Source organism: Tarenaya hassleriana, unplaced genomic scaffold (genome assembly GCF_000463585.1).
Source record: "Tarenaya hassleriana unplaced genomic scaffold, ASM46358v1 Cleome457, whole genome shotgun sequence".
Taxonomy (NCBI): Eukaryota; Viridiplantae; Streptophyta; class Magnoliopsida; order Brassicales; family Cleomaceae; genus Tarenaya; species Tarenaya hassleriana.
The window spans coordinates 48,642-60,923 of record NW_010967274.1 but is presented as its reverse complement, the minus strand read 5'-3'; the positions used below and the strand labels follow the sequence as shown (position 1 = coordinate 60,923).

The following is a 12,282-nucleotide window of genomic DNA, read 5'->3' as shown; positions in this document are numbered from 1 at the left end:
TTTGGCCTACCCCGGAAGGCCATGGCGCTCAACATTTGGATAGTAGCGGGAGTGAGCTCGAATCTTGTCATGTCAACTTCCGGCATCCGTATACCGGACATGAGCTCAGTGTGTTTCGGGGCATTGTACTGCGCAAAGGTTTCTTCATTTATATGCTCATCTCCATGTGCGGGTACAACGCCGCGTTCTGCCATCCTTTCTCGGTGTTGTTTTCGGTTTTGTTTAGCAGTTTTCTCGATTTCAGGGTCAAAAGGAACTAGGTTTTCTGACCCAGCACTTCTTGTCATACACTGGAGAAATCCTGCGTACAAAACGGACGGAGCAACAACAAGGAAAGGTGAAGAACAGATTGAACGAAAGAAGAAAAAAAAAATGACCTAAACCGAATAGTTTTCTAATCGTATCGCTAAAGCCGTTTTGCGTCCCCGGCAACGGCGCCAAAAACTTGATGTCGATCTAGGGTGTGATCTAATCTCGTTTTATTTCCTAGATACAACTTCCGCAAGTGTACGGGTCAATCGTAATATTCTAGGGTCGATCACAGGGACACATGGGCATTAATGATACAATTACGGGTTTTACTCGGTTTCGGTTGACGGTGATATTTTAGGTGGCGATGACAATGACTAAATGTAAACACAAATTAAAATAAATACAGAATAACAGTTTTAACACAATTCAATTTAAAACATTGTAGGTGTCGGGATTTTTCGGGTTATGTAAAAATTTATTCTAAGGATGTATCTTGATAACTATGGGTATGGTTTGGGGAATTCAATATCTTTTGTCGAGGATCACTCTCTCGAATCTCACCTCTTATCTCGGGAGTTTAAATCTACCGACCTCTCGGTTCCAAATAAATTGAAACTCCTAAGATTATTAAGATTGCTATCACAATTCCTAAACGACGCAACTATCTCTCGATGCAAAAATCATTTAACCGAATGAATAATTTCCGAATTTAAATTTCATATCTCTATGCAAACTTAAATTCCAAAATCAACGAATCACATGGCCAGTATAATTCGTAACATTAAAATCTATTCGTTTGATCCAAATCATAAAACCATAGTTTCAAGATGATTCAAACACGAAATTATTACATAACCCTTATCAATCCCTAACCTACAATGATAAAATTACTCACGCAACATGATGATCACAATAACAAAGTGTAGACAGAAATTCATTGTAAAATAAAATACAGAAATAGGAATAAAAACGGAGTAAGGGAAAGAAATGGCCAGTAATTGCAGATGAAACTCTCTGATTGAAACTCCTCCGATGAATACTCCAGAAACTCCTGTAATTCTCTTCGTGTCTCTCTGCTCTCTCTGATCGCTCCCTCCTCCCTTTGCGAACTCCCCTTTCTTATAAAGAGATCCCGAGAAAATGGTTGTCATTCTCCTTGTCGTGTGGGTGCCATCATTCATGGAAAAGTGTTGTTGCACATCGTTTGAGGACACTAAAAACAAAAGAGGGAGATGGCTTTGTCTCACGAGAGTTATCTTCTTCTCTTCTTTATTATTTTTATTCTATATATATTATATATACATACACCATTGTTTGCTTCTGCTTTATACATATATAGATATATATATACATGTACTATAATATACATACACACATATATATATTTATTAATATATATATTATACATATATACACATATGATATGCATGCACATGGTTATCGAGATATGCCCTTCTTGTTCCCTTATGAATATATATACATATTATATACATATTATATACACGCGTCCCTTATGCATAAAATATAAAATATATATTTATATATGCACACACTATATATAATTATATACGTATACAAATATGCATATGTAAATATACATACATTTATATATAGTACATATATACTACATATATTCAATCGATAATATATATATACAAACTATAAGTATATACACACGATTACATACGAATATATATATCTCCTCGTTCATTCGTTTTTGTCTGATTCTCTTGAAATGCAACGTTTACATTCGAATCTTCATTTTTCCTGCCAAATATCGAAAACATCGAAATCGGTGTAAAACTATACAAAATAACGTTTATATATAAAAATTTCACGAAACATAATATATTTATTATACAAAAATATATCAATATATACATGTCATCAATGGGTTTTCAACAGTGATAGTTTACCCCGATATTTGTCGCTCAACCTTTTCCTGTAGATAGGTTGAGCATCTTGTTACGAACTTAGCCACATTCCTCTGATTGCTGACCAAGTCTATCACTTGGCATATCTTTTGATATACCCTACTTGTTCCGAGGTGTATGGATAGCTCTTGACGGTGTGACTTCTCCAATGTCTCTTGCCTTATCCTGAGGTCATTGGGTATGTACCGTTCATTTTCCAGTTACAGAGTCTTCTTCTTGTCGAGATGATACCCTTTTGTTACCGTTTCCTTCCACGCGATCCATATATTTAGAGAGTAAAAGATCCATGTTTTATCTTTACGTCACTCTTCCACTGGGTTATTCAGGTGTTTTTCTTGACTTAGGGACAATTATCCCGATGTTGCATTCAGTTCGGGGGCGTTACCATACAACGATGTCACACATAATTAACCGTTAGGATCCTTTCCCCACTTGGTGTATCTACCACCACGTTGGTCCTTCCTTGATGGTAGTTAATATCTAAGCCATAGTTGGCGATGAACTCTAACCATCTTCGTTCTCTCAAATTCAAGTTCTTCTGGGAGTCCAGTAGCGAGGCTCTTATGATTGGTGTTAAGCATGATCATCTCCCCATACAGGTATGACCTCCATACTTCTAAAGTACGAACTACCACTGCGAGCTCCATGTCCTGCGTCGGGTAGTTTTCTTCATTTTTCTTTAATTGTCTTGATGCATAAGCGATGATGTGTCATTCCTACATCAACATGTAGCCTAGTCTTTTGTTTGGACGCATCGGTATAACCCTCATATAGTTATTCTGGTCATGGTAAAATCAGGATCGGTGCTAAGGTTGAACTCCGTTGAACTCCCTTTCAACTGCCTGAACTGTTTTCGCATCAGTGATCCATTCCAGTCTGCTGTACATTTCCGATTAACTCAATCATGGGTCACCGGTTGCAGCGAACTCTTCTGTGAATTGATTACAATCATAGTCTACAAGTCCAAGAGGCTATGCACTTCTGTTCAGAGATCGTGACTTCAAATCCATGATACTTCCGGCTTTTAGTGGAATCCACTTGGGTTCCATGAGTCTAGACTGAGGATCTTGCGCATCACTAGATCATTGTATTCTCCATAAGTTTTTTTCTTGTGCGTTGATCTGGTGAGAGCATCAATTCTGATGATGAACTCAACCAGGTAATCCGTTATAGCAAGGTTCACCATTTACATGAATACTTTAGGTGTATTCGTGAGTCTTCTCGACACTACCGCAAATTTGAAGTGACCCTATCGAGACTGTGATGTTTGTCTTTTGTACATCTTTCGCCTTAATTGGTGATGTCTGTACCGTAAGTCGATCTTGTAGAATCGTCGAGTTCTTGGTAGTCGATCCAATAATTTATCAATCTTCGGTAGAGTATGTCGATACGTGATGGTCCTTCAGTTTTCTTACTTGGGGTGGTTTGATCAGGAATGCACCGTTGCTTTTCCTGGTCACATTTCGATCCTTTATGTTGGTATAAAGGGGTCCTCTGCCAATGCTAACTCAGATAGTAAGTGAAGCTAGGTCCTCCCCCCTTTGTCTCATACTTTCCTCTGTTGGGATTCCTGTGATCTCTAGAGCGAATCTAATTCCTAAGAGATCGGTTCTAGGGTTTGCGCAGCGGATGTAAAACAAATTTTTTTTATGAAACCCTAAAACCTATCATGCATGATCTTTAGAAACGTTAGAACGCTTACCTCAATCGATCCGGGGCCTGTATCAATTGAATAGTTCGTCCGATCACTGTAGATAGGAAGAATACCTCGCCCTCTACACGTATCCACACGGCGGAAAAGATTCCAACGGTTGGAACTGGTCTGCTAGGACTGAAGAACTCGTTCTTCTTTGCGCAAGGGTTTCAGGGATCTAACTTAGGGTTTTCAATCTCGAAGAACTCTCAAACGTCTGTGAAAATCGTGCCACCAAGGTTAGAAGGCGTGCCCTTGAGTTAATCCCACTTAAAACCCTAGTTTGAGTTAATTAAGGAAAACCCGACGTCTGGACCGATCGGTCTGGAGCATTTTTCCCGCAACATTTGCGTTACCTCTGGACCGATCGGTCTAGGGACCGATCGGTCTGGAGCATTTTTCTCGCGCGTTTCCTGTGTGTGACCCTGTAGGCTCATCCGATATAGCAGTATAACCCGAAATCTCTATTTCGGCTATACAAGTCATAGGCGGTCTCTAGCATGACACTATGACTACCTATCTCGAATAGAGTTAGTTTGTGATCTTACGAACGTCTGTGATGATTCCGGTTGATGATCCTTTTGTATCACGATATCATATGTCGAACATAAGGCATGGACAAACCACCTTATCTGATTTGAATGCTTTCTCGTTCACTGAGTTCGACTGTCTGAAATAGACGACGTTCGTCTATAGTGCGGCCACACATTTCTACAGTCTCGCTCACACGAGGGGCCCAACGATATCTCTCTCTTTTACGAGAGGTACAAATCCCATCTTGACTATCTACAATCCAGCACATGATTCATTTCGTACCTGATACACGCCTTTATAGTCCTCCTATTACGCAGGACGTTTGACATATTCAAAGTACATAACTCCTCATATTGGATTCCGTAGATATCTCATGTCTTAGGATCCAATCATGGAACCGTCATATGAGATTCAAGTCATGACGCTAGTCCAAGTGACAATCTCATGCGGGTCAATCCAGTATTCCGTTCTTCAACGAATATATATGATTGTGATCGTATCCAATACCTATGATCATCAATCACACATCATACTAGTCTAATTATATCATTATTCCCACAATGACATACGACTAGAGAGTTTAGTATTGTTCATAACAATACATGGATTTCATGACATATCAAGTATGCAAAACATGTAATGAATAAAACACTCATCCATAAACCATAGAAAGTGTCAATACATCAAATGTATCTAAATAAAGCTCGCAAAACAGTACATCATAGAGCACTAAACCAACAATCTCCCACTTGCTCTAATCATGAACTGCTAAACATCTAATGCCCATATCCCTAACATGACCCTCATGTTTCGACGAAGGGAGAGGCTTCGTCAATGGATCGGCAATGTTGTCATCTGTCGACACCCTGCAAATGTGCATGTCTCCTCTGTCTATGATCTCCCTGATAAGGTGAAATCGTCTGAGTATGTGTTTGGATCGTTGATGAGATCTGGGTTCTTTTCATTGTGTGATTGCTCCATTGTTGTCACAATACAGAGCAATGGGGCTATCAACACTAGGAATGACACCCAAGTCGACAACAAACTTCCTGATCCAAACAACTTCCTTTGTTGCATCCGACGCTGCAATATACTCAGCTTCTGTAGTAGAATCTGCAACGGTCGCCTGCTTGGAACTCTTCCAGCTAACAGCGCCACCGTTTAAGCAGAAAACATAGCCAGACTGCGATCTGTAGTCATCCGGGTCTGATTGAAAACTAGCATCGGTGTAACCTCTTACAGCGAGCTCGTCTTCTGACCCACCGTATACCAAGAACACATCCTTAGTCCTTCTCAAGTACTTCAGGATGTTCTTGACGGCGATTCAGTGTGACTCCTCTGGATCTGACTGGTATCTACTCGTAATGCTCAACGCGTAGGATACATCCGGTCGAGTACATAGCATGGCATACATGATTGATCCAATTGCCGAAGCATATGGAATCCGGTCCATGCGTTCTCGCTCATCAGGTGTCGTAGGACACTGACTCTTGCAGAGAACTGTGCCACTGCTCATCGGTAAGGTTCCTTTCTTGGAATCTTGCATCTTGAACCGTTTCAAGACCTTATCGATGTAAGTACTCTGACACAATCCTAGAAGACGCCTTGATCTATCTCTATAGATCTTTATGTCTAAAATATAGGCCGCTTCTCCTAGGTCCTTCATAGAAAACTGCGTTCCTAGCCAAGACTTTACGTCTTGCAAGGTAGGAACATCGTTCCCTATTAGGAGAATGTCATCCACGTACAGCACTAGGAATACTACTGTGCTCCCACTGATCTTCTTGTAAACATATGGCTCGTCTTCGTTCTGTAAGAAACCAAACCTTTTGATTGTCTCATTAAAACAAAGGTTCCAGCTCCTTGAAGCCTGCTTCAGCCCATAAATGGACCTCTGAAGCTTGCACACCTTCCCCGGGTTCCTTGGATCGATAAAATCTTCGGGTTGTGTCATGTACACATCTTCGGTCAAGTTCCCGTTAAGGAACGCGGTCTTGACATCCATTTGCCATATCTCATAGTCGTAATATGCGGCTATGGCAAGCAAGATCCTGATGGACTTCAGCATGACTACTGGCGAAAACGTCTCATCATAGTCAATACCATGAATTTGACGGAATCCTTTCACCACAAGTCATGTGATCACACGAGTTTTTCACCGGTTTTCTAACGTCGTGCATTACAATTCTTCTAACATTTTAGGCATATTAGGACGTTAGTTGGCCATGGGTAGAAATATTTCTCTCCTTTTCCTTGCAGGACGATCAGACGAGGATATTCGTGTACGAGGCACGGAAAAGGAGCGGAATCGAGAAGTCCGGAGGAGCTCAGACAAAATGAGCGGCCCGCCTGTTTTCACGGGCGGTCGCCCGTCGTGACAGTCAAGCAATCAGGTGGTCGCTCGCAGAAGCAGGCAGTCGCTCTGTGCTATTACAGAGAACGAGCGGTCGCTCGTTATACTAGGCGGTCGCTCCGAGTTACAAAGAAGAATGAGCGGTCGCTCGTTATGATGAGGGGTCGCTCACCACGAAGAAAATGGGCGACCCTGAAGAGAAAACGAGCGACCCTGAAGAGAAAATGAGCGATCGCCTGATATCAAATCCGGCCCAAAAAGGAAAAGCCCCAATTTTGAGGTAAAAACCTAGTTTTTGCACTTTCATAAAAAGGAGAGTTTGAGGAGAGAGAAGGAGGCTCGACATTTTGGGAAGAAAATCACCTTGGAGAGGAGGCAAGAGAGATTTGGAGACCTAGGGAGACATCTTGAAGGAGGAGATCACCATTGAAGATCATCTTGAGCATTTCTTCTCCTTTTCTATGTTTTCCTCTTTTATTTTCTGTTTTGAGACTCTAGATATGGAGTAATGACTTTGTTGTGGGTGAGGGATCCCCACTTTTGTATGGACACCTATGCTTATTCTATGATGTCTTTGATTTTTCTTCCATGGGTTTGATGTTTTGTGCTTAATGCTATTGATTTGGATGAAACCCTAATTGGTATGACTATAAAACACATTGATCATAGGGATATGGGAATGATGTTTGGAACCAAATGTCAAATGCATTTCTTGAGGGATCCCGAACCTACAACGCCTCGAACCATCGTTTACAACCCGTTGATTTGATTTGCTTACTCGTGTTCCAACACTTATCACAACTCACATTTTTATTCGACCACCTAATCTAGTTTAGAGATAGACTAATACATCCTAGTCCTCGTGTTCGACCCCGGTACTACAACTACCATATACTTGCGGATAGTGGTACGAATCGGGTACTAAATATAAGACTCGGTGCGTGCGCATCAAGTTTTTGGCGCCGTTGCCGGGGACTAGGCGTTTTCGTGTTAGTCTAGATTTTTACTAGATCACCATTGCTTGGATTCTTGCTTGGATTACTTTGTGACATAACATTTTCACAACACTTTCGGTTTGTTTTGCCTCTTTGGTGTGCAGCTCTTCCGGTGCATGACAAGAAGTACAACCGGTAGAGATCAACTCGTCTTCGACCCCGAAATAGAAAGGACTCTACGCTTCGCTCGAAGACAGCAAAGACAGTGGGTAATGGCCGAAGAAATGCTGAGAGAAAACAACGCACGAAGAGAACAACCCGAAATGGCCGAAGAGTTGTTGAGAGGGGTCAATGCCCAAAGAGGTCCAGCCCAAGCAGCCCCTAGAACGCTTCGAACGTACACACAACCGAAGCATACTCAGTTACTATCATGCATCAACAGGGGATCGTTAGAAGATTTTGAACTCCTACGCATTCAAATGCTCAACAACATGAGTTTCCGTGGGAGACCCAACGAGGACCCGAATGCTTACCTTACAAATTTCAAGATAAGAAGGGACCGGGGATAACTTTAGAAGACGTGTTCTTTGAAACTTTCCCCTACTCACTTACGGAGAGGGCTAGAGATTGGCTCTATACTCTTGAGCCAAATTCTATCTCGACATGGGATGAAATGGAAGAACAGTTTCTTATGCAATACTACTCCCTCACCAAGACTCAACATGCGAGGAATCAGATTAATGCTTTTGTGCAAGAGGATGGGGAAAATCTCCATGATGCATGGGAACGCTTCAAGGAATATCAAAGAATGTGTCCTCACCATGGAATGGAAAGAGACTACCTTCTATCCATCTTTATCCATGGGTTGAAGGATGACACTCGGTCTTGGATTGATGCAGCATGTGGAGGTGACATTTATGACATCCCTTTCCAAGAGTTAGAAGCGATAATTGCAAAACTGGCCAAAGGACGCAGCCATACGTCCAACGAGTTCAGTAGGAGAAGCTCAGTGAAAGGGGATGTGGGAGAGAACGCAGCTCTTAAGGCGGTGTTGGCCGACCTTGCTGAGATAAAGGTTCAACTCGCCAATTCCAAACAAGTAGCTGCTGTGGAAGATCACAATCCGGTGCAAATTCAACCGGGAATGTACATGGTTGATCAAGAAGAGGGAGAAGCTAATTATGTCGGTCCTAATCAATACACTCATCCGTCCAACCTATACAACTCGGGATTGAGGAAGCATCCCAATTTCTCCTACAAGAACACATAGAGTGCGCTAAATCCTCAACCCGCTTTCTAACGGAACAACCAAGGACCCCCGGGTTTTCAACCGAAGTACCAACAGCAAGGTCAAGGGAGTCAAGGTTATCAAGGGAATTCTAACTATAGATCGTAGCAAGCGCAACCCAAGGAGCAAGACCCGGACATCAAGGATATGCTATTGCAAATTCTCCAAGGTCAAAAATCGCAAGGAGTATCCATTGGGAGTATTGAAAATGAGCAAGTTGCATTCAAGAAACAATTGGAAGGAGTGCAAGCTCACTTGAAAATTTTGGACAATCAAGTAGCGCAACTTGCCTCATCCTCATCAACAAGACAACAAGGTATGCTTCCCGGTAAGAACGAAATGAACCCTCGGGAGCATATCAACGCAGTGGAGCTAAGGAGTGGAAGACAACTTCCAGAGATTTCCCCTCCGATGGTTGAGAAGACACCACCTCCAAGGCTAACAAGAGAGGAAAAAGGCAAGGATGTAGAGGAAGACACTCCTAGGTGCAAGAACAGGAGAAAGAACCGGTCTACATTCCGCCTCCGCCTAAGGTACCCCCGATACCCTTTCCTTCTCATTTAAAGAAATTTAATGAGGACAACCAATTTAGAAAGTTTGCGGAAATGTTGAAGAAGATGGAGATTACAATGTCTTTCCATGAGGTAATTCTTAAAATGCCCTCATACGCGAAGTTCCTCAAGGATATTTTGACGAAGAAGCGGGTAGTTGAAAAGGAGACTGTACCATTGAGCACCGAGATTAGTGCAGCCATCACAAAGCATGAACTACCCCTGAAGATGTCTGATCCGGGGAGTTTCTCTATTCCATGCAAGTTGGGGAATATTGAGATTGATAGAGCATTATGCGATCTTGGGGCTAGTGTGAGTTTGATGCCACTGTCCATTTACAACATGTTGAACATAGGCGACTTGAAACCCATGAGGATGGCCTTACAACTAGCGGACCGATCCATCAAATATCCAGCAGACATTTTAGAAGACGTACCTCTCAAGATTGGCGGATTCTATGTACCGGTGGATTTTGTGGTCTTAGATATGGATGAAGATTCCAAGGTCCCGATCATATCGGGCCGACCATTTTTTAGCACAGCAGATACCGTAGTTCATGTCCGAGCTGGTAGATTAACAATGAAGATCGGAGACGAAATAGTTGAATTCACACTTGACTAGAATTTGAAGCAACCCTCGACCAATGATACGGTATGCTATGCGGATATACTTGAAGCAATGGCGGAAGAAGTGATCGGAGAATTCTGTGAGGTAGACCCACTAGAAGTGTCACTAATGGTCGTAGGAGCAAATCTATACAGCAATTGGGAAGAGATCGAGGAGATGAGACGAGCATTAGATGATCGAGAAACCGAAAATGAAGTTTCTGCAACATTTCGGGCGACCCGCTCGAAATCGCCGGAATTTGAAGAAACTCAGGAGGAATCGAGCGACCGCTCGACATTACAGGCGGCCCGCCCGAAAAGTCTGAGAAATTTGGAATCAGAATCCGACAAAACGAGCGACTGCTCGATATTACAGGTGGCCCGCCCAAAAAGTCTGAGAAATTTCGATCCTTCACCAGTGGAAATGGGCGACCGCCCGAAAGAATGGATGGCCCGCCCGAAAAGTCTGAGCAAAATCAATCATTCTCCAACCAAAACGAGCGACCGCTCGACAACAGAGGCGGCCCGCCCGTTTGCATCTGGAATGAAAAATTTGTACTCTGAGGCCATCTTCTCGACTACCCACGCCATCCTTGACTTAAAATCCCAAGAGGAGAGACACATGCTGATTGGGATCCCAAACATGCCCCGCAAGTGGAATTAAAGCCCCTACCCCCAAGGGCTAAGGTATGTCTTTCTTGACTTGAACTCTACTTATCCCATTATCATCAATGATGCATTAGATGAGGAAGAAAGGCTCACCAAGTTGCTTAGGCAATACAGGGAAGTCCTAGGATACACTCTAGGAGACATAAAGGGTCTTAGTCCCTCTCTTTGCATGCATCGCATATATTTAGAGGATGATACCAAATCTAAATCGAACATCAACGTAGGCTAAACCCGAACATGAAAGAAGTAGTCAAGAAAGAGGTCTTGAAATTGTTAGATGCGGGTATCATCTACCTGATTTTAGATTCTGAATCACATAGGAATATGGGTTTGGTTTCGGATCAAAATCGATAAAATAGATCGTATTATTCATATAGGAATATGGTTTGATCGATCTAGGATTGATGATAGCGTTCTTCATGCATCTAGGGTTAACTTGAATAGATCAGAAGATTGACGAGTTACTCTGTAGGCAGTGAGTTAGTAGACCGGGAGGTGAATTCTCTATTCTTGTTGCTTGATGATTTCCGAATACAAATACGATGTCGTTATTCTCGCATGTTTAGTAAATACCCATACACGCGAATACGATCCCGATACCCGTAGTCATCCTTGTTTGATAGGTTACTCGTTTTCATTGCTTTCTTATTTCGTTTCCTATAGATTCCATATACTTCCATCATCACTTGCTTGCTTACTTTGATCTATTTTCGATTTAGATTTGGATTTAGCAACCGGTCCTCGTGTTCGACCCCGTGTTACGACGATCCGTATCTTGCGGTGAGTTGTGAATCGGGTTATAGATTTTAGACTCGGTACACACGTATCAATTTTTGGCGCCGTTGTCGGGGACTGGTTAGCCTATTTCTAGGTCTTTATCGATTCTAGATCTTGCTTGTGTATATATTGAGTCGTGTCTTTTTCGAGTCTTTTTGTGTGTATAGTTGAGTCGAGTCCTATGTATAGTTTTTGTTTTTTAACCATCTATACTAGTTTTCTCACTCCCTTACTATGATTACACGTGAAGAGAACATCTACAACAATTGGGAGGCGATTTGGGAGATTACTCGATTGCTAAATGAAGGAGAAACAGAACATGAATCTATCTCCCATACACTTGAGACTGATCGGGCCACAACAAGCGCGAGTGACTTCTTTCAGAAACTTGATTCAGACCGTATCACATGTAACTTGGACCATGTAGTTTCTCAGACGATAGAAAGCGACTAGAAGATGTCATCCTCAGGCCAGTAGAAACAAGTAAGCGTCGTTTTAATAATCCCATACTTGTTTTTTACTCTTTCATTGCAGATGATCAAGCATGGATGACACATGTGGAGAAATCAGAGTATGTGAGACACCCGCATAGACCACCACCCCAACCTCAAAATTCATCACTCTCAGACCCTCCCATCGTTTGAGCAAGATAGGTCGAGCTAATGACGTTAAACAAGCGCTTCTCGGGAGG

At 42.2% G+C, this 12,282-nt stretch overlaps 1 long non-coding RNA gene across 1 annotated transcript; it reads right to left on the bottom strand.

Moving 5' to 3' along the window:
• Positions 1-1,156: 1,156 nt before the first annotated feature.
• LOC104825411 lies at positions 1,157-2,128 on the bottom strand. Its single transcript, XR_773624.1, has 2 exons — positions 1,940-2,128; positions 1,157-1,465 (listed from the first exon to the last, which is right to left on the bottom strand). It is a non-coding gene; the product is annotated as an uncharacterized LOC104825411 (long non-coding RNA).
• Between the last annotated feature and the right edge of the window lie 10,154 nt (positions 2,129-12,282).